Below are 23,991 nucleotides of genomic sequence, written 5' to 3' on the forward strand. Positions count from 1 at the left end.
GTGTGAACAAACTTTTTGAAAATGCCTCATTGAAGAGAGAAAGTAATTGAGTCAAGCAGTGTAAGGGAAGAGAGAAGGAGAAAGAGGGAAAGTGCAAAATAGGGAAAGTGGAGAGAGAGGAGAGACAAGGGAGAGAGACAAGACTAGGATGAGGTGGCATTTAGAAAGAAGAGAGAGAGAGAGAAATGGAAAGATAGAGAAGTACTGTATAAGAAAAGGAGAAAGAATGACAGATGGAGAGAAAGAGTAAGACTGATAGATAGATACATAGAAATACAAACAAATGAGACAGAGAGATTATTTGGGTACGTGTGGTTCAATATAAGAGAGACCGTTTGGGCATAGGGATCGTGTGTAAAGTTTACCACACGATCCCTATGGAACCACACATACACACGCGTATGTGTGGTGCAGCGAGGAGAATAACCACCAATGCCCGGGTATTTGTGGTGCAAAGTGCCATTTGAAGCGGTGAAATTTAGACGTCTCTCTCGCGCGCGTATGTTTTGGTATAGGTATCGATCGGCCAGCTAGTTTGTTTTCAATTTTGACAGAACGAACGATACCGTTGTTTTCCTTTTTTGAGGATCCAGTTTGTACCTCGATGTCCTGATTTTGTGTCATGATAGATCTTCATCCATATAATCGAAGTAAGTGCATAATATAATTTTCTCCTTTTATTTGGAGTGCTATTATTAGTATTGCGACCCCATTTTGCGGAGTAGCGTTTGACTAGTATCTACACGGACGAGTCCTGGGCTCCGGCCCGCGAAGCGGCCGGGCCGGAGCTCCCTGGTTAGGTATAGCGGAGGGAGGCAGTAGACCTAACTTAAGTATGATGGAGGGCCCCAAGTCTGCGCACCTAACGATTGAGTTAAGATTTAACATGAATTTCTTTGTATTTCACAAGATCTTTCCTTTATTAATGTTCCTTATATTATCATGATTATTAAGTGTATGAAATATCTTGTACAAATTTGAAAGAAATACCGGGTAGGCCTATAGGATTTCCTTGCATTGGCGGCAGAAGCCAAAAAAGATTAGGGGGGTCTACCTGAAATTTTGTGATGGACACATGTAAAAAATTTGAGAACCACAAAAAAAGTCATCAACCTAAATTTTAGGAGGGGAAAAGATACATTTTAAGGGGGTCCACCAGAATTTAGGGGGGGGGACGACGAAGAAAACAAAATTGACAAACAAAAAAAGAAAAAAGGTTATCAACTAAAAATTTAGGGGGGCTGTCCCCTCCCCCGTCTATGTTTTCTTGGAAAAAAACTCAGTCATTTACAGATTGAAGCAAAACATGGTACAGTACCTCATGTCTGCGCACCCATTCACTTTGCACGTGATTTAGAGATTTTGATGAAAATGGCTGCATTATGAGGCTGTCAAATGGCCTGCTGCATGAAAGGGTCTTTCGTAGAACCGTTCTACGTAAGAAGGAAATATCGCTCGACTGTTTCATAAAGCCATTTTTGGGGATACGAAGAATGGTCCTTGGAAAGACACCTCAAGGCATGATCTTATTTAGACACTGCCCGCCACCATCAGCATTGAGAGAAAATGCAATTATGGCAAGCCACACTGACATATCACCTTTAAAAATATTGGGGGTCATTCGATTGCAGTCTGATGCATTTTATCTTTGATGGCAGCAAGTCATATGGCGGGCATCAATTTTAAAGCATGTGTTTTTATCCTGGGTAATCTAGGCCCAAATGATTTATTTAAAATCTGTTTTAATAGTAGAGCGGATAAGCTCAAAAAAATCACAACAATTGTGCAAATTTTGTATTGGTATATGCCATAAGATTTATTTTAAAGATGGGAGGTAAATTTTCGATGCCATTTTCGGCCGTTGCCATGGCAACTGATTAATTTCTCAAAAATGGCATACATTCCTATGTATTAAAAATATCCATATAAATTACCAAAATTATTATTTTCAAGCTCCCAATTGAATACATATAAAATTTAGAAATATTCAAGATCAACAAATTGGTTTAATGCCATGGCAACGGCTTGTTTTCCCCCAGAAAAATAAAAATTTTGATTAAAAACATAGTAGAACATGATTTATCTTTAATTTCCCCTAATTTTAAAGTGTTAAACAAACATAATTTTGTTGCTAAATCTCAAGCTATTGCCATGGCAACCTAATTAACATGTAATTTACAAAAATAACATGGTTGGCAAGACAATGGACAGGTGGAAAATACGATTGGAAATGACTGAATCTGTATGCGTAAGTTTTGACCCTCTCTTTTGACCAAACAAAAAGTGTTCTGCATGAGTTCTTTTTAAAGATAAAACATCTTGTTTACTTGGTAATACTTGAATTTAATGAAAAAAAAACAATGTTGCAAATACCCTGTTGCCATGGCAACAACATATTTCCCATTAGAAAGGTAAAAAGATTGATAAAATGTGGAATACTTGTATGATCATCATTCCATTTTCAATAATTTTAAGGTTGTAATCAAGATATGATTGTGACTAAATTTATGAATTTAACATCTTGAGCCATTGCCATGGCAACCAGATAACATCTAATTAAAAAAACAATAGGGATGACATGGTTATGGATAGGTGAAAAATACAATAAAAATTAACTTATATGTACATGCATGAGGTTTTGCCTAATCAATTAATTTAGGGGAAATAATACAGTGAGTGTTCTGCATGAACTAATTAAAATTAATCCGTTGCCATGGCAACTGCCGAAAATGGCGTCAAAAAATTTACCTCCCCTCTTTAAAATGATTCTTACGGCATATACCAATACTTGTGAAAGTTTCATTCCTTAGTCATAATTGCACAATTGTTCAGCTTATCCGCTCTACTATAATTATGTCAACAAAGCAAATACAATAGGTCTGACCCTCGAACCGCTTCGTGAATCGTTTTGAAGATGAATTTATAGATAAAAATCAATATTTAACAAATGCTGAAATTTAATACTTGATTATAAATAATAATTAATATGATTATTTATAATCACATGTTAAACTTGAGTATTTGTTAATAATACATGATTATAAATAATTATTATTACAATGATTATTTGTAATCACGTATTAAATTTCAGTATTGTTTAAATAAGTTTTATATTTAAATTGTTCTTCAAAACAGCATTTTGTCACATCGCTAATCGAATGTACGTCAAAACGAAGCGGTTCAAGGGTCTGGCCTAGTGTATCTGCTTTGTTGACGGGATCTAGACGAGATCGGTCTGGTAAGAAACTTCTCATTTTTTTACATTCATCAATGAAATAATTTTATACCTTCATACGTATTAGGTGGTTGAAGGTTCAAATATCAATAAAAAAATCACACTTATAAACCAATTTCACCCTGTAAATAAGGATTTCCTAAGGAAATCCTTCCAGCTGTGGAGTTCTTGCTTATGCGTGTATGGAAAGAGTTTCAAGGCTCCATGATGAAGAAGTATATGCCAAAATATTGAAAAATATGTAGTCATCAAGGCTAATCCAGCCTTCGCCAAAGGGGGGGGGGGCGGAATCTTGTTTCAGCCATATTTTACCCGATCGACCACTTGAAGAAGATATTTGTGTCTTTCTTTGAAGGGGTAGTCCTAATAGTCAATTAGCTTTATTATAAATCAACATAAATAAATAATATCATAATCCTTACTCATATGATGCAAGAGCGAAGCGCAAGCTAGATTTTTTGGAAATTTTATAGATTTTCCTGAAATTTAAACAATGTGGGTTATGTTTGTTAGCCTGAAAATGATGTGTATTCAACTAAATAATTACTATGACCATGAAGCGCGCGCAAAAATGAACTGATAGGAAAGGTACCTGTGAAAGGCTGCTTGCAGTTAGCCATGAAGTTGTTACACATTTAAACAATTAAATGATGCAAGCACGAATCACGAGCTGAAATTTTCACCTAAAGAATGGAAATTCTAAGCACTTTTTTATACGCCCGTCTTGACAGGACGTATTACGGTATCACGCTCGGTGTCCGTCCGTCTGTCTGTCCGTCCGTTAACTTTTCCTTGTAAACGTGATTACTTCAGTTTAACTTAACCTACTGTAGGCTCATATAATTTGTGTGTATGATACTAGCATGGATCCAAGCAAGCCAATTGATTTTGAGGTCAAACTATGTCACAGGTCAAGGTCACAGTGACCTATTTCATTGTACCCTTCTGCAGTCCTTGTAAACGTGATAATTTCAGTTAAGCTTAACCTAGGCTCATATCATTTGGGATGTATAATACTAGCATGGATCCAAGCAAGCCTAATGATTTTGAGGTCAAAAGGTCAAGGTCACAGTGACCTATTTTCATTGTACCCTTCTGCAGTCCTTGTAAACGTGATAACTTAAGTTGAAATTAACCTAGACTCATATAATTTGGTGTGTATGATACTAGCATTGATCCCAGGAAGCCTAATGATTTTGAGGTCAAAGGTGAAGTCGCCATCTTCCACTTTTCTTGCTTGACCAAAAGCTCTTTATGAAACCTTCTCAATCAAACGTTGATGGTAAATGGACTTTGGGGATCTGCATGTTATGCTCCAGTCGGAGGTCACATGGTAAGGTCAAAGGTAATTTTCAGGTCAACGTTAAAGTTTACATGCAAGACTCTCTCATGCCACCTAATTCCGCAACTGTACGTAAGTCACCTTTCAATCAAACTTGGATGGTAGCTGAACCATGGGGACCTGCATGTTATGCTGCAGTCAGAGGTCACGTGGGAAGGTCAAAGTCATTTTCAGATCAGCGTTAAAGTTTACATGCAAGACTCTCTTATAACACCTAACTCCGCAACTGTAAAGTCGCTTCTCAATCAAACTTGGTTGGTAGATGGACTTGGGGGACCTACATGTTATGCTGCTGTACATCATGTCAGAGGTCACATGGTAAGGTCAAAGGTCATTTTCAGGTCAACGTTAATGTTTGCATGCAAAATTCTCTTCTGACACCTAACTTGAGGAATTGTCATCATAACTTTACAAGTTTATGGATCTTGTTCATGAAACTTGGACATAAGACAACCATGTTACCCTGAATATCATGTTCCAGTTTTAGGTCACATGACCAAGGTCAAATGTCACTTCAGGTCAACGAAATTTGGCAATGTTGGGGATATTTGAGGAACTGTCATCATAACTTCAAAACTATATGGATCCGGCTAGTTCATGAAACTTGGATAGAACAGCAATCAGGTACCCTTGAACATCCTGTGCAAGTTTCAGGTCACATGAGTAAGGTCAAAGGTCATTTAGGGTCTACAAACTTTGGTAATGTTGGGGATATTTGTGGAACTGTCATCATAACTTTAGAAGTTTATAGATCTAGTTCATGAAACTTGGACGTAAGAGCAGCAATATATCCTTGAAAACCCTGTGCACATTTCTGGAAAATGGCCAAGATCAAAGGTAATGCAAAGGTCAATGAACTCTGAAGAACTTTGAAGAAAAAAAACAAACTTAAAAGAGGGTAGGGTCATTAAGGGACAAAGAACGTTGGCCAAATTGGAGGTATCTGTCCAATTACCATCATAACTTTGAAAATTTATGGATCTTGTTCATGAAACTTGAACATGATAGTAATCACGTATCACTGAACATCCCGTTCGAGTTTCAGGTCACATGGTCAAGGTCAAAGGTCATTTAGGGTCAATGAAATTTGGCCATATTGGGGGTATTTGTTTAATTACCATTCTATCTCTGTAAGCGTATTTGTTTAGTTCATAAAACATGGGCATAAGAGTAACCAAGTATTACTGAACATAATGTACAAGTTTCAGGTCACATGACTAATAAGGTCAAAGGTCATTTAGTGTTTACAAACTTTGGTAATGTTGGGGATATTGTGGAACTGTCATCATAAATTTAGAAGTTTATGGATCTAGTTCATGAAACTTGGACATAAGAGCAGCAATGTATCCTTGAATACCCTGTGCACATTTCTGGAAAATGGCCAAGATCAAAGGTAATGCAAAGGTCAATGAACTCTGTCAATGTTGGGAGTATGTTTTGAATTGGCATCATAATTTAGAAAGTTTATGGATTTACCTCATGAAACATCAACATAAGGGTAGATAAACAGTGCAAACAATTGACCCTTGAACCGCTTCGCTTTGATATGACGTAGCTTTGATAAGCTATGTTACGAAGTGCTGATTTGAAGACAATTCATGAATTACAATTTTTTTTTAAAATAATGAAATTTGAATATTGATTGAGAATAATTATAAGAATAAACCATAACTTCCCTGAAAAATCCTACAGTTTTCCAAATGCCTCATTTCGCCAGCCATAGGCCTGTTTGAAAGGGATCTGCTTATTCAAAAAGCTACATGTATGCACTAAATTTTTCATCATGCACAAAAAAACCCCTATAATTTCTTGTGCCTTAATTTAGTTTTAAGAATTCATATTATTAAAGAGACAAAATTGAAGCGACATAAACTGCGAACAGTTGATGGATTCTCTGCATTAATTTGTTCCTCACGCTGACACTGCTGTCATAGCTCCATGAAGAAATTGAACATTGAAATTGCATGCAATGAGTGGCACATGCAAAGATTTAAAGGCCCTTAATATACCATATATTTTACCTCTTGCATGTGTTGTGGCTGTGACATGTACGTGTACTTGTAAATTTTGCAATTGATTAGCATGATTGTGGTGAAACATTTGAACTATTTCACTTTTTTTTTCATTTTTTGCAGCCCTGGTAGAAGTATTATCATCAGATGCATTAGAACCAGCTTTATTTCATCTTTGGTCTTCATACCATCATACAGACTCTCAGCTGTACCATTATAGGTGGATTGAAAGATCAATATTCATGCAGTTAAAATGGTGATTACAAATTTATCACTTTTGGAAGGGATTTTTATTATTCTTATTAAATGTACATGAATGATAAGCTTGTTTGGATCTAGTTTACAATTTCAGCATATAGGGAAAAACGGGGTAAGTTGTGACCCTGTATTTTGCATGTTAGAATTGATATTGTAGAAATAAGTACCTTACTTCTGGGGTCATTTTATCTTTTATCTTTGAAATATTTTGTTTTATCTCTTAAAATGAAATTGGTATTCTGAGATGACATTTTATCTCTCAGATAAAATTTAACATTTCATCTTACGTAACAGTCCCTGCGTAGACATACCCATCGCATATCTGGGTATTGCAACGCAGATGATGTGCTTGCGCCCAAGCTACTTTGAAGAAAAAAAAAAGTTTAAAAGAGGGTAGGGTCATTTAGGGACAAAGGACGTTGGCCAAATTGGAGGTATCTGTCCAATTACCATCATAACTTTGAAAATTTATGGATCTTGTTCATGAAACTTGAACATGATAGTAATCAAGAATCACGAACATCCTGTGCAAGTTTCAGGTCACATGATTAAGGTCAAAGGTCATTTAGGGTCAATGAAATTTGGCTGAAAAATCCTACAGTTTTCCAAATGCCTCATTTCGCCAGCCATAGGCCTGTTTGAAAGGGATCCTGCCTATTCAAAAAGCTACATGTATGCACTAAATTTTTCATCATGCACCAAAAAAAACCCTATAATTTCTTGTGCCTTAATTTAGTTTTAAGAATTCATATTATTAAAAAGACAAAATTGAAGAGACATAAACTGCGAACAGTTGATGGATTTTCTGCATTAATTTGTTCCTCACACTGACACTGCTGTCATAGCTCCATGAAGAAATTGAACATTGAAATTGCATGCAATGAGTGGCACATGCGAAGATTTAAAGGCCCTTAATATACCATATATTTTACCCTTTTGCATGTGCTGTGGCTGTGACATGTACGTGTACTTGTAAATTTTGCAATTTATTAGCATGATTGTGGTGAAACATTTGAACTATTTCACTTTTTTTTCATTTTTTGCAGCCCTGGTAGAAGTATTATCATCAGATGCATTAGAACCAGCTTTATTTCATCTTTGGTCTTCATACCATCATTCAGACTCTCAGCTGTACCATTATAGGTGGATTGAAAGATCAATATTTATGCAGTTAAAATGGTGATTACAAATTTATCACTTTTGGAAGGGATTTTTATTATTTTATTATTCTTATTAAATGTACATGAATGATAAGCTTGTTTGGATCTAGTTTACAATTTCAGCATATAGGGAAAAACGGGGTAAGTTGTGACCCTGTATTTTGCATGTTAGAATTGATATTGTAGAAATAAGTACCTTTATTCTGGGGTCATTTTATCTTTTATCTTTGAAATATTTTGTTTTATCTCTTAAAATGAAATTGGTATTCTGAGATGACATTTTATCTCTCAGATAAAATTTAACATTTCATCTTACGTAACAGCCCCTGTGTAGACATACCCATCGCATATCTGGGTATTGCAACGCAGATGATGTGCTTGCGCCCAAGCTACTTTGAAGAAAAAAAAACAAACTTAAAAGAGGGTAGGGTCATTTAGGGACAAAGAACGTTGGCCAAATTGGAGGTATCTGTCCAATTACCATCATAACTTTAAAAATTTATGGATCTTGTTCATGAAACTTGAACATGATAGTGATCAAGTATCACTGAACATCCTGTGCAAGTTTCAGGTCACATGATTAAGGTCAAAGGTCATTTAGGGTCAATGAATTTGGGGTATTCGTTGAATTCCCATCATAACTTTGAAAATTTATGGATCTTGTTCATGAAACTTGAACATGATAGTAATCACGTATCACTGAACATCCCGTTCAAGTTTCAGGTCACATGGTCAAGGTCAAAGGTCATTTAGGGTCAATGAAATTTGGCCATATTGGGGGTATTTGTTTAATTACCATCATATCTCTGTAAGCGTATTTGTTTAGTTCATAAAACATGGGCATAAGAGTAACCAAGTATTACTGAACATAATGTACAAGTTTCAGGTCACATGACTAATAAGGTCAAAGGTCATTTAGTGTTTACAAACTTTGGTAATGTTGGGGATATTGTGGAACTGTCATCATAACTTTAGAAGTTTATGAATCTAGTTCATGAAACTTGGACATAAGAGCAGCAATGTATCCTTGAATACCCTGTGCACATTTCTGGAAAATGGCCAAGATCAAAGGTAATGCAAAGGTCAATGAACTCTGTCCATGTTGGGAGTATGTTTTGAATTGGCATCATAATTTAGAAAGTTTATGGATTTACCTCATGAAACATCAACATAAGGGTAGATAAACAGTGCAAACAATTGACCCTTGAACTGCTTCGCTTTGATATGACGTAGCTTTGATAATTCATGAATTACAAATTTTTTTTAAATAATGAAATTTGAATATTGATTGAGAATAATTATAAGAATAAACCATAACTTCCCTGAAAAATCCTACAGTTTTCCAAATGCCTCATTTCGCCAGCCATAGGCCTGTTTGAAAGGGATCCTGCCTATTCAAAAAGCTACATGTATGCACTAAATTTTTCATCATGCACAAAAAAAACCCCTATAATTTCTTGTGCCTTAATTTAGTTTTAAGAATTCATATTATTAAAGAGACAAAATTGAAGCGACATAAACTGCGAACAGTTGATGGATTCTCTGCATTAATTTGTTTTTATTTTACCTCTTGCATGTGCTGTGGCTGTGACATGTACGTGTACTTGTAAATTTTGCAATTTATTAGCATGATTGTGGTGAAACATTTGAACTATTTCACTTTTTTTTCATTTTCTGCAGCCCTGGTAGAAGTATTATCATCAGATGCATTAGAACCAGCTTTATTTCATCTTTGGTCTTCATACCATCATTCAGACTCTCAGCTGTACCATTATAGGTGGATTGGAAGATCAATATCATGCAGTTAAAATGGTGATTACAAATTTATCACTTTTGGAAGGGATTTTTATTATTCTATTATTCCTATTAAATGTACATGAATGATAAGCTTGTTTCGATCTAGTTTACAGTTTCAGCATATAGGGAAAAACGGGGTACTGTATTTTGCATGTTAGAATTGATATTGTAGAAATAAGTACCTTGGGCAGTATTCTGAGGTCATTTTATCTTTGAAATATTTTGTTATATCTCTTAAAATGAAATTGGTATTCTGAGATGACATTATATCTCTCAGATAAAATTTAACGTTTCATCTTACGTAACAGTCCCTGCGTAGACCTACCCATCGCATATCTGGGTATTGCAACGCAGATGATGTGCTTGCGCCCAAGCTACTTTGAAGAAAAAAAACAAGCTTAAAAGAGGGTAGGGTCATTTAGGGACAAAGGACGTTGGCCAAATTGGAGGTATCTGTCCAATTACCATCATAACTTTGAAAATTTATGGATCTTGTTCATGAAACTTGAACATGATAGTAATCAAGTATCACGAATATCCTGTGCAAGTTTCAGGTCACATGATTAAGGTCAAAGGTCATTTAGGGTCAATGAAATTTGCCCATATTGGGGGGTATTTGTTTAGTTATAAAACATGGACATAAGAGTAACCAAGTATTACTGAACATATGCGCAAGTTTCAGGTCACATGACTAATAAGGTCAAAGGTCATTTAGGGTCAATGAAATTTGCCCATATTGGGGGGTATTTGTTTAGTTTATAAAACATGGACATAAGAGTAACCAAGTATTACTGAACATATGCGCAAGTTTCAGGTCACATGAGTAAGGTCAAAGGTCATTTAGGGCCTACAAACTTTGGTAATGTTGGGGATATTTGTGGAACTGTCATCATAACTTTAGAAGTTTATAGATCTAGTTCATGAAACTTGGACATAAGAGCAGCAATGTATCCTTGAATACCCTGTGCACATTTCTGGAAAATGGCCAAGATCAAAGGTAATGCAAAGGTCAATGAACTCTGTCCATGTTGGGAGTATGTTTTGAATTGGCATCATAATTTAGAAAGTTTATGGATTTACCTCATGAAACATCAACATAAGGGTAGATAAACAGTGCAAACAATTGACCCTTGAACCGCTTCGCTTTGATATGACGTAGCTTTGATAAGCTATGTTACGAAGTGCTGATTTGAAGACAATTCATGAATTACAATTTTTTTTTAAATAATGAAATTTGAATATTGATTGAGAATAATTATAAGAATAAACCATAACTTCCCTGAAAATCCTACAGTTTTCCAAATGCCTCATTTCGCCAGCCATAGGCCTGTTTGAAAATGATCCTGCCTATTCAAAAAGCTACATGTATGCACTAAATTTTTATCATGCACAAAAAAAACCCCTATAATTTCTTGTGCCTTAATTTAGTTTTAAGAATTCATATTATTAAAGAGACAAAATTGAAGCGACATAAACTGCGAACAGTTGATGGATTCTCTGCATTAATTTGTTCCTCACGCTGACACTGCTGTCATAGCTCCATGAAGAAATTGAACATTGAAATTGCATGCAATGAGTGGCACATGCAAAGATTTAAAGGCCCTTAATATACCATATATTTTACCTCTTGCATGTGTTGTGGCTGTGACATGTACGTGTACTTGTAAATTTTGCAATTGATTAGCATGATTGTGGTGAAACATTTGAACTATTTTACTTTTTTTTTTTTTTGCAGCCCTGGTAGAAGTATTATCATCAGATGCATTAGAACCAGCTTTATTTCATCTTTGGTCTTCATACCATCATACAGACTCTCAGCTGTACCATTATAGGTGGATTGAAAGATCAATATTCATGCAGTTAAAATGGTGATTACAAATTTATCACTTTTGGAAGGGATTTTTATTATTCTTATTAAATGTACATGAATGATAAGCTTGTTTGGATCTAGTTTACAATTTCAGCATATAGGGAAAAACGGGGTAAGTTGTGACCCTGTATTTTGCATGTTAGAATTGATATTGTAGAAATAAGTACCTTGGGCAGTATTCTGAGGTCATTTTATCTTTGAAATATTTTGTTATATCTCTTAAAATGAAATTGGTATTCTGAGATGACATTATATCTCTCAGATAAAATTTAACGTTTCATCTTACGTAACAGTCCCTGCGTAGACCTACCCATCGCATATCTGGGTATTGCAACGCAGATGATGTGCTTGCGCCCAAGCTACTTTGAAGAAAAAAAACAAGCTTAAAAGAGGGTAGGGTCATTTAGGGACAAAGGACGTTGGCCAAATTGGAGGTATCTGTCCAATTACCATCATAACTTTGAAAATTTATGGATCTTGTTCATGAAACTTGAACATGATAGTAATCAAGTATCACGAACATCCTGTGCAAGTTTCAGGTCACATGATTAAGGTCAAAGGTCATTTACGGTCAATGAAATTTGCCCATATTGGGGGTATTTGTTTAGTTGATGAAACATGGACATAAGAGTAACCAAGTATTACTGAACATAATGCGCAAGTTTCAGGTCACATGACTAAGGTCAAAGGTCATTTAGGGTCAATGAAATTTGCCCATATTGGGGGGTATTTGTTTAGTTTATAAAACATGGACATAAGAGTAACCAAGTATTACTGAACATATGCGCAAGTTTCAGGTCACATGAGTAAGGTCAAAGGTCATTTAGGGTCTACAAACTTTGGTAATGTTGGGGATATTTGTGGAACTGTCATCATAACTTTAGAAGTTTATGGATCTAGTTCATGAAACTTGGACATAAGAGCAGCAATGTATCCTTGAATACCCTGTGCACATTTCTGGAAAATGGCCAAGATCAAAGGTAATGCAAAGGTCAATGAACTCTGTCCATGTTGGGAGTATGTTTTGAATTGGCATCATAATTTAGAAAGTTTATGGATTTACCTCATGAAACATCAACATAAGGGTAGATAAACAGTGCAAACAATTGACCCTTGAACCGCTTCGCTTTGATATGACGTAGCTTTGATAAGCTATGTTACGAAGTGCTGATTTGAAGACAATTCATGAATTACAAATTTTTTTTAAATAATGAAATTTGAATATTGATTGAGAATAATTATAAGAATAAACCATAACTTCCCTGAAAATCCTACAGTTTTCCAAATGCCTCATTTCGCCAGCCATAGGCCTGTTTGAAAATGATCCTGCCTATTCAAAAAGCTACATGTATGCACTAAATTTTTCATCATGCACAAAAAAAACCCCTATAATTTCTTGTGCCTTAATTTAGTTTTAAGAATTCATATTATTAAAGAGAAAAAATTGAAGCGACATAAACTGCGAACAGTTGATGGATCTCTGCATTAATTTGTTCCTCACGCTGACACTGCTGTCATAGCTCCATGAAGAAATTGAACATTGAAATTGCATGCAATGAGTGGCACATGCAAAGATTTAAAGGCCCTTAATATACCATATATTTTACCTCTTGCATGTGTTGTGGCTGTGACATGTACGTGTACTTGTAAATTTTGCAATTGATTAGCATGATTGTGGTGAAACATTTGAACTATTTCACTTTTTTTTCATTTTTTGCAGCCCTGGTAGAAGTATTATCATCAGATGCATTAGAACCAGCTTTATTTCATCTTTGGTCTTCATACCATCATACAGACTCTCAGCTGTACCATTATAGGTGGATTGAAAGATCAATATTCATGCAGTTAAAATGGTGTTACAAATTTATCACTTTTGGAAGGGATTTTTATTTTCTTATTAAATGTACATGAATGATAAGCTTGTTTGGATCTAGTTTACAATTTCAGCATATAGGGAAAAACGGGTAAGTTGTGACCCTGTATTTTGCATGTTAGAATTAATATTGTAGAAATAAGTACCTTGGGCAGTATTCTGAGGTCATTTTATCTTTTATCTTTGAAATATTTTGTTTTATCTCTTAAAATGAAATTGGTATTCTGAGATGACATTATATCTCTCAGATAAAATTTAACATTTCATCTTACGTAACAGTCCCTGCGTAGACATACCCATCGCATATCTGGGTATTGCAACGCGGATGATGTGCTTACGCCCAAGCTACTTTGAAGAAAAAAAAACTTAAAAGAGGGTAGGGTCATTTAGGGACAAAGAACGTTGGCCAAATTGGAGGTATCTGTTAATTACCATCATAACTTTGAAAATTTATGGATCTTGTTCATGAAACTTGAACATGATAGTAATCAAGTATCACTAAACATCCCGTCCGATTTCAGGTCACTTGGTCAAGGTCAAAGGTCATTTACGGTCAATGAACTTTTGCCATATTGGGGTATTTGTTGAATTACCATCATATCTCTGTAAGTGTATTTGTTTAGTTCATAAAACATGGACATAAGAGTAACTAAGTATCACTGAACATCTTGTGCGTGTTTCAGGTCACATGATCAAAATCAAAGGTAATTTTTGGTCATTGAACTTTGGCCATCTTAGAGGTAATTGTTAGATCGCTGTCGTAACTTTAAAAGTTAATATACAGTGCGTCCCAGAATAAACGAAACCGAGGTTTAGCGGTCATTTATCATAACTTAATCATAAATAGAATAGACAAATGACCTACCAATTTAAAGCTTAGAATCTCCTCTTTCATCTGATATTTCTTAGGTTATTTCTTATTCACGCATGAGTGAGCAAAAACAATTTGAAGAAAAGATACCAAAAACTAATTTGGCGGGGGGTATCTGGGTTTCAAAAAGAAAACCACATTTCTGAAAAGTTCAATATCTGCTCTTTAATTTGATACCTAAATTACAGAAAATGGTCAAGAAATAAAAAAGTTTTGGTCATTTGAAATAAGGCTTGTATTTCCATAATTTTATGAGACAAACGTGTTTTCACGGGTTTCCCACAGAAGCTTTCGCATGTGTGAACAAAAGATTTAATGCATGGCTGATCATCAACAAAACAGAGTGTCGAGTGAGTTTGAACGCCAGCCTGGAGAAGCTCTTCATTTTATGAAATTATTGAAATTCAAGCCTTATTTCTAATGACCATTTCTTTGTTATTTCTTGACCATTTTCTGTAATTTAGGTATCAAATTAAAGAGCAGATATTGAACTTTTCGAAAATGTGGTTTTGTTTTTTTAAACCCAGATACCCCCCGAAAAATGATTTTTTTAATCCTTCTTCAAATTGTATTTGTTCACTCATGCATTAATGAGAAATAATCTAAGTAATATCAGATGAAAGAGAGATTCTAAGCTTTAAATTGGTAGGTCATTTGTCTATTTTATTTATGATTAAGTAATGATAAATGATCGCTAAATCTCGGTTTCGTTTTTTCTGGGACGCACTGTATAGTGTGTACCAAAACAAGTTTACACTTAGAAAAAATCTTGTGAAGTCATACATTTGTAATATCCAGAAGATTTTTCATCATTTTAACATTGGTACATTTTAATTTAAGCAAATGATGATAAAACTGTCAAAAATATTTCCGCTTGAGTGAGCACCACTTTTGAAAAGTTAGTGAAAAATGATTTGCGCAGAACTTTGAAATAGTTCTGCGAATAAAAGTAGACCTTAATCATGAATAACACGTGGAATTTAGCTAGTAAAATTGATTTGAAGATATATTTTACCTGTTTAACTTGTTTCTTTACCCAAACCATTTTGAGGAATGCATTGCGCCCCACTCCACTCCACACAACGAGGCCATCGGGACGATATTTGCTTTACACTGAGGTGTGATTTACATGAAATGGCTTGGGCTTGATATTCATTTTGTTAATCATTGCCAAGTTTGGAAAAAGTGTGCAGAAACAAGTATTAAATAAAAATGAAATGATAAAAAAATGCTAGAGATGTCTGATATAAACTTTGGTTCAGATTCAGTTATGTCCTCAGATCCAGCAGGCACAAAAAGGTAAAAAGTTGTGTATACTAAGTGTTAAAATTTCAATTTGGGTGGCAAAATTGTTAGAAAATGCTTGAATTCAATTGATTAAAAGTGCAAGGGAAATATGTGAAAAATGTTTCGCAGGTTAAGTTTGATTTCAACCTTTCCTCTTGACACAGCGTACAAATGGCCATTTCTGCGCGAACTGATTTCTGCGAGCTTTTCAAAAATGGACAGTGCTCACTCAAGTGTAACATTCTGTCAAAACTTACTTTCATTGGATAGATGAGACTCAAACCGTGGATTGTTCGTGAAAATATTACCCACATGTTGTATATATTTTTTTTTATATACACTGTAGTGTATAAAATGTGGATATAGGGGTAATCAAGTATCACTGACACATTTTAGGTCACATGATCAAGGTCAAATGTCAATGAACGTAAGAATTGTATCATATTATATTGCCCCCCCCCTCCTCCACCTCAAGACCTCCGCAGAAGTCCAGTTTTATTAGGGTGAAGAATGTTTGCTCTTTTGTGCATGTAATTATGTAGAAAAGGTTATTTTTTTTCTTCTTCTGTTAATTTTTGCAGATGCTGTAAGTAGAAATGGAAGGTGTCCATCCCTCTGAACTGCCTTATACCTGCCTGCACCCAGTCATCTTGGCGTCTACATGCTCAAATATTTTTAATAAGAAATTTCCTGTCGACCTCCTTTCATAGCGCTATTGGAACCTGCTCCCTACCAGTCTTACATCCAACAGATAGGAAAAATAAAGGGGAAGTACCTTTAAATTTTAAATACTTCTCTGTGATGCAGCTTTCTCCTCTACTGCTCCAAGGCCATGGAATTAGCTCCTTCCTCTTCAAATCGTCAAAAACCTTGGATCAAGTCAATTCGTGATCATCTTTGCTCTGGACTTGGAACAGAACTGTCACTGCCTGGTAATTTTTAAACATTTTTAATCTCCTGCGCTGACTAGGATGGCATCTCAAAGCGCTTTGTATCTCACAAAAAAGGTGTTGTGTAAATGTAAATAGACATTGAGGTCAAGCATAGGGGTAGCCACAGATGTGGCCTTTGGATTACTTTTCAACAAAGCTGAAAAATTCATCAAATTAGGACAAGGGATAATAAAGTAATAAATGACATTCTAAGTTCTGCATTATTTTGGTGAAAAAGCTCTGAGCTTTATCAGTGTTGTAGTCAAGGCATAAACCTACAAGGCCAAGGCAAAGGCTTTAATATTCAAGGCCAAGGCTTCAATACCCAAGTCCAAGGTAATAAATAAAAAAGTTATTGAATTTTTAATTGTAACAGAGCCTGATCAGTTCCTGAAAGATGGACTTGTAAAGATTTATTGAAATTTGTCATTTATGTGTACTATGGTTCATTACAAAGAGTATCACTTAAATTATGTTAATAGAATTTTGTTGCCATGGCTACCCACTAAAGATAGAATACATTAAATATTCAATGTCACGGTCGGACAGAATAGAAATGGGTTTCTACACTTGTCAGTGATCTTTTGTTGTCCGTCTAAACGAAACAATGCTGCCAATTCATTTTCATTGCAGATGTTAATCTAATATTAAAGGGGTGGTCCAGGCTGAAAATATTTATGTCTGAATACACAGAGTAGAATTCACTTAGCAAAACACTAACAATTTCATCAAAATCGGATAACAAATATTAAAGTTATTGAAGTTTAAAGTTTAGCAATATTTTGTGGAGGTCATTTTGTCGGAGGTCATTTTGCCTCCGACGAAGATTCTGCTAGGATCGAACGCTTAGGCCCCTTTTGACTCTAATTTACTCCATTGGCTCTTTTTTTAGATAAGCAGTTTTCAGCAGCTTCTTTTTGCCTTTAATATTTTGTGAAAACAGTTGTAATGAATATTCATTAGGTGAGCTGATGATGTCACATCTCCACTTTCCGTTTTCTTATGTTATTACATAAAATCATATTTGTTTTTCATTATTTCATACTTGTGGGAATAATATGTCTCCATCATAATGAAATAATTTGCAGCCATAAATATCTAATGCACTAAATCAGTTGTAAATCCAATTTTTCTAGTTCTTAGAGGAAAAAAATTGAATAAACCTAATTTCATATAATAAAATACAAAAGAACACATTGTCACATTGAAAATGCATTTATTTTATTTATTTTCCTCAGCAAAGCTTGCTTATTCAACTAAGTTTCACTCCACTGCCAGGTTGCTAAGAGACAAGGAGTAGATCTTATGCAAGAGTGAGTAGGAGATGAGAGAAGTGTGTCTGAGATTCCTTTTGCTAGAATTGAATTGAGATAATTTGCATTTCTATTGTGTGTGGTGTCCAGGGTGGTAGACTTGTATAGGTCCCTTTTAGTGAGCTCAGTGAGCCTTTCTTTTTAAACAGCTGCTTAAGATACTTTTGGGGAAATTGCAAAATTGGGAGGAGACCCCAGTAGTTTGTCACTAGTTTTCTGGCATTGCATCTTGGAGACTGTGTAACACACACCTATGCAATTTTGGGGGAGTCGCCATTTTATCTGCCATCTTGATAATATTTTAATTTCAACTTTGATCAGAAAAGCAGCCTTTTTTGTTTGATATTGGCTGGAACTTTTAGATACCTGTATGAGGTCAGATATAGCTGAAATTATGCTGTATTTTTATGCCTGTATTGAAGAAGCCATCGGTAAGTTAATCTGTGATTTCTTAATTCTTTTATAAAAGAAAACAAAAAAAGAAATGGATTGAAAGACTTCAGAGATGATTTGAAATGTAGATGTAAATCTTTATCAACCTTATGAAATAGTTGTGAGGAAGAATATAAGTATCATTAAAGGATGTTATTCTACAAGTTTATGTGACAGTGAATTCATACTTTATAAAATGATATTCTTGAATGTGATTTGACCCTTAAGAGTAAATGTTCAAACAAGTTTTTATCAGTTATAGTATGACATGAAAATGACCTCCAGTTGATGTTACTGTTAGGACATATCGCAGAGAGATTCTTGGTTTTGTCTTTAATTTTAGATGGTTCTAAGATCGGGATATATTCCAAGACCGGATATTTTCCAGGATCGGGACATTTCCCAAGACCGGGTTGCTTTTGAGACTGGTGAATTGTTTTAAGCTGAACATTATAAACTGCTGACTCCTGAGGTTTTCGGTCAACATGTCATCTGACAGATACGTTGTAAATAGCAGTGAGAGAGGTAGCAGGAGACTTTTCGTTAAATTTGAACTAGCTTTCTAAATACCAGAAAGTCTTATAAATTGACATTTCAGAAAATAGACATTGATTATGAAGATGACTGAACATGAACAGTTTGATAGAAGAGTTTATTATAATTTGGATCCTTGTAAGATGTGATGTCGATTAATATTGAGATTTTATTTGAATTTGAATCCATGTACTTAGATATGTCGATTGACAGAGTTTTGAGCTGGAGTTTAGGTGCATAATTTTTTTTAAGCTCAAGTTCAGGAGTTAGAAGGATTTTGAAATGTAATGAAAAAAAAGTTGTTATAAGGGATACAAAGTGGTGAGCATAGAATTCTATGAAGGTGGATTAATGCAGGATCCATTCATAGGATTTTTGGTAGTCGTTATTGTGAAAACAAAATGAAACAAAGTTAAAGGTTAAATTGATATTTCTGGAAGAAATTTTGCAGGTAAAAATGTGATACACTGGACGTTGAAGTTAGTGATTAGATCAGTGCAGGATCTTTTCAGTTATATTGGAGTTAGAGGCAGATCGAGAGTTGAATATTATAGCTTGGGTCAATGCAGGATCCTTTGATTGTAAACTTGTGAATCAGAGTACTTTTCAGAACACTTTATCATTTAGAGGTGTTAGTTTTATTTCCCTTTTAAACTTCATACGTTGGTCAACATTGAACTTCAAAGAGAGATATGTTGATATTGGAGTTTTGTATACTGAAATAAATTGTAAATTGTGATTTGTTATATATTGAGTTTTACTTGAATTTTATTTGGAGTCCGCCCATGTAACAGGGGCAACTTGATTTAACCTGTATATTCCAGGTGTTTAGGGAGGAATTACTATTTCATATGAGGAAGAAATTTGAATATTATCATATAATGAAAAAAAAGAACAAGTGAGTGGATGGCATCAGCGGTCTCCTCATTTGCATACCGAACAGATTGTGCATATGGGATCACCGTTTTGAGATATTAAGCGAAACTTTAAATTGTAATAATTTAAAAAGCGATTTTGATGAAATTTGCAGTGTTTTTCTTGTTGGGTTTTTTCTTTTTATTCAAATTGTTTTTTTTTTTAGGTGGACTTTTCCTTTAAAGATGAATCTATTTATGAACTTGTGCTCCGGGCTGAAAATATTTATATCAAAATAAATAGAGTAAAATTCACAGAGCAAAATGCTGAAAATGTCATGAAAATCAGGTATTAAATAAAAAAGTTATTGAATTTTTAATTGTAACAGAGCCTGATCAGTTCCTGAAAGATGGACTTGTAAAGATTTATTGAAATTTGTCATTTATGTGTATTATGGTTCATTACAAAGAGTATCACTTAAATTATGTTAATAGACTTTTGTTGCCATGGTTACCCACTAAAGATAGAATACATTAAATATTCAATGTCACGGACGGACAGAAAAGAAATGGGTTTCTACACTTGTCAGTGATCTTTTGTTGTCCGTCTAAACGAAACAATGCTGCCAATTCATTTTCATTGCAGATGTTAATCTAATATTAAAGGGGTGGTCCAGGCTGAAATGATTTATGTCTGAATACACAGAGTAGAATTCACTTAGCAAAACACTAAAAATTTCATCAAAATCGGATAACAAATAATAAAGTTATTGCAGTTTAAAGTTTAGCAATATTTTGTGAAAACAGTTGTAATGAATATTCATTAGGCGAGCTGATGATGTCACATCTCCACTTTCCGTTTTCTTATGTTATTACATAAAATCATATTTTTTTTCATTATTTCATACTTGTGTGAATAATATGTCTCCCTCATAATGAAATAATTTGCAGCCATAAATATCTAATGCACTAAATCAGTTGTCAATCCAATTTTTCTAGTTCTTAGAGGAAAAAATTTGAATAAACCTAATTTCATATAATAAAATACAAAAGAACAAGTGGAGATGTGACATCATCAGCCCACCTAATATTCATGACGACTGTTTTTACAAAATATTACTAAACTTTAAAAATTCAATAACTTTGCTATTTGTTGTCCGATTTTGACGAAATTTTCGGCATTTTGATCAGTGAATTGTACTCTATTTAGGAAGCTATAAATACTTTCAACCTGGACCACCCCTTTAAGTTTACTTCCCTGACATAATTTTAATAGGACAACAAATTTGGTCTCGGATGGACATTTCCAGTGTTTTATCTGATTTTTCTTTATCTGTTAAAATCATATTCCCAGTCGAGAGAATCCCTTTAACAATACTATTAAACATTTGATAAAAATACTGTTACTGTCTTGAAAAGTGGGGGATGATTGTGCATGCCACCCCCTCTCTGAAAAGTGTGTGTGGGGGGGGTATATCACCCATTTCCCTGGAATTTACACCCGTGATTCGGATGCGTGGGCGGAAATCTGTCCCCAAAGGTAGGGGGGACCAGGGGCTGGAAAATTTGACAAGCGAAGAGAAAAAGAAAAAACTTTTTTTTCACCCAAAATGTAAGGTAATTTAGTCAAAATTCAAAATACATGTATTATTTCGATTGTGAATAATGTATCAAAAATAGTAGGGGGGACATTTGATATTGCGTCCCCCTATTATTTCTGGTAGGGGGGAGCATCACCCCTGGGATTTCCGCCCATGTGCTGATGCAATGATGCCTGACAGTTCACATCTGGTGTATTCTCTTTTGCGTAATGGATTGAATGTGTTTAGAACAATCATAGAACCCTGTCATTTTTGTCATTTCAAAAATTTAAATATTTTGAATTAAAAAAAAAGAGAACGTAGGTTTTATTGTTTTTGATCACGCACTATTTATCTATTTACAGTTTTCATACGAAACACTCTATCACAAATGCACCCAGTCAAAACATTCTCTTCAACCACATGAACTGCACCTTTCAGATTCTTGCAAACATATTCACACGATATCTAGATTGTTTGACTTTTAAATGAATATCTATATATTCATTTAAAAGTCAAACAATCTAGATATCGTGTGACTTTTAAATGAATATCTATATATTGTAAAGCAATCCTGTATATTCTAAGAAAATACATAATCATTGAAATTTCTAAATGTTAATTTAAATATGTATCGTTCAAAACTATTCTTGGAAATCTGACAATTGTATGGTTATCGTACATGAATAGTGTGTAAATGGACATTTTACATGGCAAATTATTTTGTCAACCTCCCCCCCCCAAAAAAAAAGGTAGAAAAGAGAAAAAAAAAGAAATATATATATTATTTTTGTATAAAAAAAGACAGTATTACCCATGTTTGTGTCCGATGACATCTAAACCTATGTTCATTGCTGAATATTGTTAATGATTTTCAACAATGATTATCATATTTGTGTTTCCATGAAATGTGGGGCTCATTCATGGGTATCACAGGGATAGGAGTGGGGGTTATATCTCCCAATTTTCAGGAGGGGGATGCATGCATCACCCATCTCCTTCCTCATAATTTGCGGTTGAACATATATTTATGAGAAATTATACACTGTATGACAAGTATGATGATAAGAGTATGTGCTGATGGAGCAACAGAACTAGAAGTATACATTACAGTACCTGAGTAGTAATTGACAATTAATAATTTGAAACATTTGATAGATGATCTTTAATAAGGTTTATAGGATTAGACGTGTCAACATGAAAGGTGATTTGTGTGTCAAAGTAAGGCATGACTACAATGAATAAATCAAGATTGATTGCAACCATTCAATTAAGATGATATTCAATAACGCTTTTTAGTACAAACTCTCCAGTTCATACTCTTTAAATGAAAATAGTTGGCAATGACTCATACCGAATCTTGTGCAGGTTAATGATTTTATCATGGACATAAGGATTCATTCATTGCAGCCTTCATATGACACAAATCTATGTTAAATCATAGGGTAGGTCCAAGAGAGACTTTAAAGTTGTGTAACATAAAAAAAATGCAAAACAGAGAATCTTTTATGGATTTGGGAAGGCCAGTTGTGCCCTCTTTATTCTGTAAAAAATTAGTGATCTACAATTCCATTAACAATGTAATATTTTAATCAATATGCACTGTGACGTACAGAACCAGACAAAAGCTGATTTCAAAAAAAAGTTTGTCATAACTCTGTGAATTGGAATAAGCTGGAAATCTCTCATGTTTTCATCTTGTATCTTATCAAGTTTCATTAGCCATGAATCAAATGATACATGTTGATCTCATTGCTGTTATTAAGTAATAGCTCAAAATATAAACATCTGCGTTGTGACGTATATGACATTTGATGTAAACCAAAGTAAGTTAAGTCTTACATGGATTAACCTGATTGATATATATTTCTTTAATAGCATACACTGAAAGAAAACATAGCAAACACTTTACGACCTTACAAATATTATGACAGATTTCTTGCAAATAATTCCATATGTTAAACGAATGGGAAAAGTGACACTCCATAAAAAATTATAATTAACTGGATGTAAACCAAAGTAAGTAAGTTTTAAATGGATAATTATGATTGATATATATTTCTACCGGTATATGAACAAACAATACATAATAAAACCTTATAAAAGATTCAATTTCATGAAAGATTTAATTAATAACGTATGTTCACAAGTATGCTAATATATGCACCTTTGTTATTTATTACAAATCATAACTTTAATATCAGCCTTTTACCAATATTCAACCACTGATATAATATCATTTATCTCAATTTACTTTATCTTTGCTCTTAATTGAAAAATAACCCTAATTAGAATTACATAGAAATCCTATTGTGTGTCCCGTACGTCACACTTTTGTCCCGTAGGTCACAAAGCTTAATAAGTAGCTGATATGATTAGACATGAAATTGATTCAGTAAATTCACTTTAATTTTTGTATGTATATTTATATAAATTAGAACTCTCCAAAGTGTGAAGAAAACTATTCAACTTTTCTTAATTAGAATAAAAAAACATGCTAAATTGTGACGTACGGGACACTGCCTGTTGGACACCATATAATTAACTTAATTAATCAAATATCAACATGTTTTTTTCCTTCAAATGTTTGCATTAACTTAGCACTACAAGTCCCCACAGAAATATTTTCAAATATATAATT

The 23,991-nt window shown here is 34.2% G+C and overlaps 1 long non-coding RNA gene across 5 annotated transcripts; it reads left to right on the top strand.

Annotated features, from left to right (window-relative positions):
• The first annotated feature begins 391 nt into the window (after positions 1-391).
• LOC121411628 lies at positions 392-16,392 on the top strand. 5 transcript variants are annotated; one of them, XR_005969511.1, is made up of 7 exons: positions 392-650; positions 6,713-6,845; positions 7,894-8,026; positions 9,688-9,819; positions 11,540-11,672; positions 13,395-13,527; positions 16,287-16,392. It is a non-coding gene; the product is annotated as an uncharacterized LOC121411628 (long non-coding RNA). The 5 variants fall into 5 exon arrangements; XR_005969507.1 differs by having other exon boundaries at positions 395-650; positions 9,688-9,784; XR_005969510.1 differs by having other exon boundaries at positions 395-650; positions 6,713-6,809; positions 9,688-9,784.
• The last annotated feature ends 7,599 nt before the right edge of the window (positions 16,393-23,991 follow it).

This window comes from Lytechinus variegatus, chromosome 3, assembly GCF_018143015.1.
Source record: "Lytechinus variegatus isolate NC3 chromosome 3, Lvar_3.0, whole genome shotgun sequence".
Taxonomy (NCBI): domain Eukaryota; kingdom Metazoa; phylum Echinodermata; class Echinoidea; order Temnopleuroida; family Toxopneustidae; genus Lytechinus; species Lytechinus variegatus.